Source organism: Oppia nitens, unplaced genomic scaffold, assembly GCF_028296485.1.
Source record: "Oppia nitens isolate AA-2021 unplaced genomic scaffold, nextdenovo-longstitch-racon4-pilon3 scaffold36_pilon_pilon_pilon, whole genome shotgun sequence".
NCBI classification, from domain to species: Eukaryota; Metazoa; Arthropoda; class Arachnida; order Sarcoptiformes; family Oppiidae; genus Oppia; species Oppia nitens.
In genome coordinates this window covers 309,557-318,258 of record NW_026533217.1, presented here as the reverse complement: position 1 = coordinate 318,258, position 8,702 = coordinate 309,557, and positions in this window count along the sequence as shown.

The window sequence follows — 8,702 nt, the reverse complement described above, 5'->3', positions numbered from 1 at the left end:
CAAAAAAAAATACTTTAGCATACAAAATACAGTATAATTAATATTAGAAAATAAATTTTAAAATTTATTAAATTTATAAATAAACAAATAATAACAACGGTTCACATCAAATACTGTATATATTAATATATATATATATATAAATAAATGTTTTTATATCAATCAATATATTTAGTAATAAAAAAGGACTAAAAATTTTATAATATATATATACACAATATATACACTATATATATATATATATATATATATATATATATATATAGTTTTAGTACTATTACTACTACAACACTATTTTTATTATTATTATTATATTATTATTTACTAAATTAAATTATTTAATTATTATTTTTAGCTATTATTTATCTGACAAAACCTACATATACACCTATACCTACACCTACACCTACACCTACACCTACACCTACACCTACACCTACACCTACAACGACACCTACAACGACACCTACAACGACACCTACAACGACACCTACACCGAAACCGACACCTCTATCACTATACTTCCACTACCGCTACCACTACTACTACTACTACTACTACTACTACCACTACCACAATCAACAACAACAATGTCCGAACTAAGACATCCGGGTTATCTCTATATTAAAAACTTTATTATATACACTGGAAATAGTTACTTTGCATTTAACAACAACAACAACAATAATAGTAATAATCCAATTAAACGCTATGGTCTGATGGCTATAAACATTGGATTTATCAGTTATATACTGTCTTTTTATTTGTATATAGTAATCAATAGTAAAAATAGTAATAATCATAACACTATATTTAAGTCACAAGTGTTGCATTATTTCTGTTTGATTAGTTATTCCATTGAATTTTTACATACATTGGTAACATCAGTAATACTATTGGTTAAGGGATCGTCTATTGATCGTATGGTCAAATCATTTGATACACTTTACATAACCAGTGCCGATGATAGCAAATATGGTAAACGTGTTATAGCTATTAATGCTTTATTTGCAGTACTATTTGAATTTACTATAGTATTGATCAGCTATTTTTTATTGAATGAAAGCCTATTGGTTTCAATTATAATCATGTTATTAATCATACCCATTACAAACACCCGATTCAAACTTATGACGCTAACTGCTTATATTTGTCTGAAAGTATCCAAAAAAATCGACACTTTATTCAAGTCATACACTGATGCTAGTGGTGGTGGTGCTGGTGGTGCTGGTAGTAGTCTACTAAAATTGGATGGACTTTATAATATTCAATCTTATTGTAATCGTCTACGGGTGCAAATGCGTCAATTAAATCAACTATTAAACTTATGCACACAGACAGCCCTAATTTGCGGGGCAATGGAGTGTGCCTGCAGTCTGTGTCTGATTGTGTTTCACGATTACAAAAATGATGATTTTCTCGCTATATTAATGCTCCAGGGTACATTCACTATTATACATATATGCTATTTTGCATCAATAGTTGGTAACAATTATGATGATCGGGTAACTAATCTGGAAAACAGATTATTAAAGAAGATTTCTGCAGACACCGGGAGGATGAGAAGAGGAAGGTTAGGTAGATATGACACGTCAACAGAGGAAGCCCTACTAGTTATCGAACGATTGAAGACTATGGCGTCGGATATTTCTATTAAATCGTTTAAACATAAAAAATTAAACTGGGACAGCTTTATTAATCTTATAAATAGTATAATAATGCTTTCATTAATGTTGATGGCCTATGAAAGTACAACTAATACTACTATTAATAATATTATTAATAATTATTATAATGAAAATAATCGTACATTAATGCACTAATAATTATATTATTAATTATTTAATTATTTAACATACAAGTATATATTATACTATAAGTTATATTTTAAAATATATTAGATAACCAGTTTGCAAAAAAAATTATATATTTATTTATTGAAATGTTTTAGATATACACAATGATACACAAATGATATAGATATTATACACACAAACCTTATCTATAAATAATAATAATTATTATTATTATTTTTATTATATTTTTAAAAACTATATAAATATTTATAATATTATTTATAATAATGACAATAGTTATTCTAATTGTTATTTTATTGAATATAGTATTTTATTTTTATTGATATCCATATAATCTAATTACATGTCGTAAATGTCATACAAATATTATTACATACAATGATAATAATAATAATCATAATTGTGTGGACAGTTTGCTGAATGTAAACCATAGGCTCAGAGATGACATACAGATCATTGCCGGCGATAATCAACAAATAAGACAACAACTAATTGATTGTAAAAAAGAAAAACAATTACTTATGAATACAATTCATAGATCTATCAACTAATTTCAATAATAATAATACTAATAATGACAATAATAACAATACTAATTGTGATTTAATTAAATTAACAAATGATATAAAAGTATGTAATAGTTATCTATTTAAAAAAAATATATTATTATATCAATACTTATTTATACAACAGTTTTATTTCTGAATTTTTTTTGTTAGTTAACCGACTATCAGATTATATGGGACTCCATATCACCGCACCGGTAGTCAATAGCCGGTCAACCGTTCCTGAGATGACCACTAGGATAGTCCAGTTAGATGGAGAAGCCTTGTTAAGTGATCGCCGATTGGCTAATCAAAACTAATACCTGACCGTATGATAGGAAAAAATTAAAACCAAATGGCCTAACACAACCACCCAGGTAATTAATAATAATATTAATTAATATTTATATATTTTTAAAAAATTATATTCAATTATACAATAGTTATTAATAGCTATAGAATTAATAGTTAATAATTTTTTAAAAATTAAATTATAATTAATACTGATTACTATAAAAAAAATGTTATATTATTATTATTGCTAAAACTAATTAATAAAGTAAAATTTTTTTTAAATAATATTTAATTTATTAGCTAGATAAAGTTAATAAATAATTTTAATAACTAATTATATATTTTAAAAAAACTGATTACAAACTATCTATTAAATAATAAGAAACAAAAAATTGTTTTTTATCTAAATACTAATAATTTTATTTTTTTAAAAAAAATATTAAAATACAATAATTTTTTGTTGTTAAAAAAATGTATAGATTATTGATAAACATGTTGTCCAACTTGAAGCTGGTATTCATCAACAAAGCACAGGGATGTCATCATTGGATGCATACGACCAGCACATACAGCTTTGTCCATATAATATCATCATATGTCGCAAATGTCATACAAATATTATTACATACAATGAAAATAATAATAATCATAATTATTTTTATTATATTTTTAAAAAATACTAATTAATTAAAATATTTATAATATTATTTATAATAATGACAATAGTAATTTTAATTGTTATTTTATAGAATACAGTATTTTATTTTTATTGATATTGAATATAAATATATAAATTATACAAAAAAAATTGTATTTTTATAATTTTATAACCGGGGTCATTTAAAACACTAACAACATAATTATATTAACACTATGGCACTGTATTTATTATATTTATTTATTATTATATTTTTTATTGATATTGAATTAGCTATAGAATATTTACCATTAGTATTAGTATAGTTTTAATTAAATATATTAAAAATAAATTTATATATTTAAAAAATTTATATCATTATTTGTATTAATCATTAATTAATAGATAAACTAATCCCGATCACCCCCAATGATTGTTTTTGTAATTTACTAATATATTAACAAATTAGCAAAAAAAACCACAACCTGTCCTCCCATAATTTTTAATACCAGTAAACGGTTTATCAGGCAAACAGCACCGACACCTGCGATTGCAATAGTAATCCGGTGGACAGTTTCGATGGGAACGACACCAACGAACTGATGGTTGTCTACTATAGTCATCATAATTATAATAATTGTCATCCGATTCCCACATTAGTACTGTTGCTATCAATGCGCCAATTGTTGCCATCAAAGTTATAATATTGACCATGGTCAATAATTTCAATGCCATTCTAAGACCAAATTGTAATTATTATTATTATTATTATAAAAAATGTACTAAAAACTTGATATTAATTTTTTAGTTAAATTTTAAAAATGGCAAACAAATTATGTGTAAAAAAGCAAATATGTTTTTTGTTTAAATTTTACAAAACTAATTAATTATTATAAAAACTAAAGTAATATTTATAACTAATATATTATAAATTCAATTTTATTTTATGTATAATTTTTTTTAGTAAATAATACATAAATATTATTTTATTTATAAGACATTTAGTTTTATGTTTTAGAAATATATTATAGATATATTGAGTTTATTGTATTAAATAGAGTTATAATTTTTAATTTAATAATTTATAATTCAGTATCAGTATTATTATTAAAAACAAATAATATGTTAGCTAGCTAAATAATAATAATAATAATAATAATTATGCCCGATTACAGTTTGAGCAGTTTTCTAGAGTTAACCCCCCAGTGAAAAAAAAGTGAACTAACCTGTAGTATATGTTTCGGTATATTTCGGGAACCGGTAGTTGCCGTTTGTTGTCGTCAAATATATTGCTAAAATTGTATCGCCGATTGGCTGACCAAAACTAATACCTGTCCATATTAAAGCCAAATGGTCTTACACAACCACCCAGGTAATTAATAATAATGATAATAATATTAATTAATATTTATATATTTTTTAAAAATTATATTCAATTATATAATAGTTACTAATAGCTATAGAATTAATAGTTAATAATTTTTAAAAAAAATTAAATTATAATTAATTCTGATTAAAAAATACAGATAATAATAGCCATAATTGTGTGGACAGTTAGCTGAATGTAAACCATGGACTCAAAGATGACATACAGACCATTGCCGGCGATAATCAACTAATAAGACAACAACTAATTGATTGTAAAAAAGAAAAACAATTACTTATGAATACAATTCATAGGCTATCAACTAATTTCAATAATAATACTAATAATAATAATGACAATAATAACAATACAAATTGTGATTTAATTAAATCAACTAATGATATAAAAGTATGTAATAGTTATCTATTTTAAAAAATGATTAAACAACATGATTAAAAAATTACTATAAAAATGTTATATTATTATTATTGTTAAAACAAATTAATTAAGTAAGAATAGATATTAAAAAATTATTTAATTCTTTATTAACTTTTTAAAGTTAATAAATAATTTTAATAACTAATTTTTTTAAATAGCAAACTTTTTATTTTATTTTTTTTAATTTAGTATAATTTATTTATCTAAATACTAATAATTTTGTTTTATTAAAAAATATTATAACATAATATTTATTTATTTTTTGAAAAGATGTATAGATTATTGATAAACATTTTGTCCAATTTGAGGTAACATTGGGTGGTGACTGATCCGCAGACCTTTCGCAGACCCCATTTATCTCGAGAACCGATGTTCTGACGACAAAATGATCAAAAGTAATCTTGTAGATATTAGTAAAACTAAGTTGCACATCATGGTCCCGATCGGATCGGATCACCCGTTCCCGATATATAGCCGAAAAACAGATTATTTTTAACAAATTTTTTCTGCAGACCCCTATTATTTCGATAACCGATAACAGGACAACAAAATGGTCAACACATGATTTGTAGATATTAGTAAAACTAAGTTGCACATCATGGTCCCGACCGGATCAGTTGTCCCGTTCTCGAGATATACCCGAAAAACGGGTTATTTTTAACAAATTATGTCCGCAGACCCCTATTATTTCGGGAACCAATGACTATACAAAAAAATGACTAATAGTAAAAATGTAGAAAATAATTAAATAAAGTTGCTCGTATTAGTTTCGGTCTGATAGCTATAGCCGTTTCCGAGATATATCCGATTAAGTTTTTAATATATTTAAAATATATATTTATATAAGCTATGTCCGCAGACCCCTATTATTTCAGGAACCAATGACTGGACAAAAAAAATGACCAATAGATAACTTGTACATATTAACAATATAAAGTTGCACATGTTGACTTTGGTCTGATCCGACTACCCGTTCCCGAGTTATACCCGAAAAACGGGTTTTTTAAACAAATTAAGACCGCAGACCCCTATTATTTCGGGAACCGGTCATTTTACAACAAAATGGCCAACAGTAAACATGTAAAAAATAAAAATTTAAAGTTGCACGTATTAGTTCCGGTCGGATCTGTCTACACGTTTCCGAGATATACCCGAAAAATGTTTTAAAAAACCCCGGTTTTTCGGGTATATCTCGGGAACGGGATTACCGATACGGCCGGGACAAAGATGTGCAAGTTTATATTTTAAAAATCTACAAGTCTACTGTTGGTTATTTTGTTGTCCATTCATCGATTGCCGAAATAATAGGGGTCTGCGGACTTAATTTGTTTTAAATTGTTTTAAATTTGTTTTAAAAAACCCGTTTTTCGGGTATAACTCGAGAACGGGTAGTCGGATCCGACCAATGTCAACATGTGCAACTTTATATTGTTAATATGTACAAGTTATCTATTGGTCATTTTTTTGTCCAGTCATTGGTTCCCGAAATAATAGGGGTCTGCGGAAATAATTTGTTAAAAATAACCAGTTTTTCGGGTATATCTTGGGAACGGGTTAACCGATCCGACCGGGACTATGATGTGCAACTTAGTTTTACTAATATCTACAAAATATATGTTGGCCATTTTGTTGTCCAATTATCGGTTACCGAAATAATAGGGGTCTGCAGAGAAAATTTGTTAAAAATAACCAGTTTTTCGGCTATATATCGGGAACGGGTGATCCGATCCGATCGGGACCATGATGTGCAACTTAGTTTTACTAATATCTACAAGATTATTTTTCATCATTTTGTCGTCAGACCATCGGTTCTCGAGATAAATGGGGTCTGCGAAAGGTCTGCGGATCAGTCACCACCGTAACATTGCGCCTACAAAGCACAGGGATGTCAACAGGTGCTACAATAGGATGCATACGATCAGCTATTAATTATAAATATTGAGCTATAAATTAGGTAAAAATAGATTTAAAAAAATAATTATTTAATCTATTAGCTAGATAAAGTTAATAAATAATTTTAATAACCAATTATATATTTATAAAAAAAACTGATTACAAACTATCTATTAAAGAATAAGAAACAAAAAATTGTTTTTTATCTAAATACTAATAATTTTATTTTATTTTTTTAAATATTAAAACACACAATATTTTTTTTTTTGAAAAAATGTATAGATTATTGATAAATATGTTATCCAATTTGAAGTTGTATTGCACTTACAAAGCACAGGTATGTCAACAGGTGCTACAATTGGATGCATACGACCAGCACATACAGCTATGTACATATAATCTAATCATATGCCGCAAATGTCATACAAATATTATTACATACAATGATAATAATAATAATAATACGTAGCGATTGTCAAACAGGTTGTACTTCAAGGGATCAAATCGTCGACCAGTTTAACACAATTAGTCAAATTGATTAGCAAACAGATTAAAAAAAAATAATAAAAAATTATTAGCAATCTAATTTTGTCGGAAAAAAAATAATAATTTTATAAATAATAGTTTATATCTAATATAATATAAAACATTATTTATTTGTAAATTATTATACTGTATCATAAATTGCTATGTAATAGCAATATTACATTTAGATAATAACCATATGGTAAATTATTATATAATAAATAAATTGTTTGCAGCCATATTTATTTTTCATTATTTTATTTTTTAAAAAAAAAACATGTCAAACAGTGAGTTTTAAGTTAAATAAATTTCAATTTTGTGAGAAAATAGCAAATTATATAAAATATAAGACAACAAACTATTTCATTGTAACGGTAGATTGACCACCCATACAGGTGACGCCTGTATTATACAGGAATCAAGGGTCTGATATAGGTGAAAGGAAAGGGGTTAACCTGTATAATAAAATATATACAGTTTTAAAATATGTAAAACTAATTGATTAATAAAAAAAAAATAAAATAACTATGAATTAAGTTTTGTTTGTAAAAAATTGCTTATATTTTTAATATACAGTTTAAATAATTTAAATATTATTTTTTAAATATTATAAAAAATTTATAAATATTTATAAAATTGTTCATATCTAATATAAAAGATAAATTTCAACTTTTTATATAAATATAGTATCTAAATTAAATTTTTTTAAATTTATATTATAAAAATATACGAATATATAGAGTTATTTAAGTACAGGTTAACATACAGGAATATAATATTTAATATACAGGAAAATACAGGTGAAAATCATATATTTTATACTATTATACAGGTTTACTAATAAATTGGGTGGTCAGTCTATGTAACGGCCAAAGTGTATATGGTTTGTGACAAATGATGATCGAGTCTATAGATTAGGTTATAACTGGATGGGTATACTTGGTTTGGGTCACAATAGGGATGTCAACAATGAACCACAAATGATACTTGAATTGTGTCACAAAAAAAATGTTAGCAAATTTTCCATAGGAATTGAATTTATCATTGTGTATGACATCCGATCAAAAATACAGTATTAAACAAAAATTACATAATAAAGTTAATGTAAATTTAATTTTAAAAATTTAATAATATATTTTCTTTTTAATATATTTAAATTATAACTGTAATCTAAACTGTTATATAAC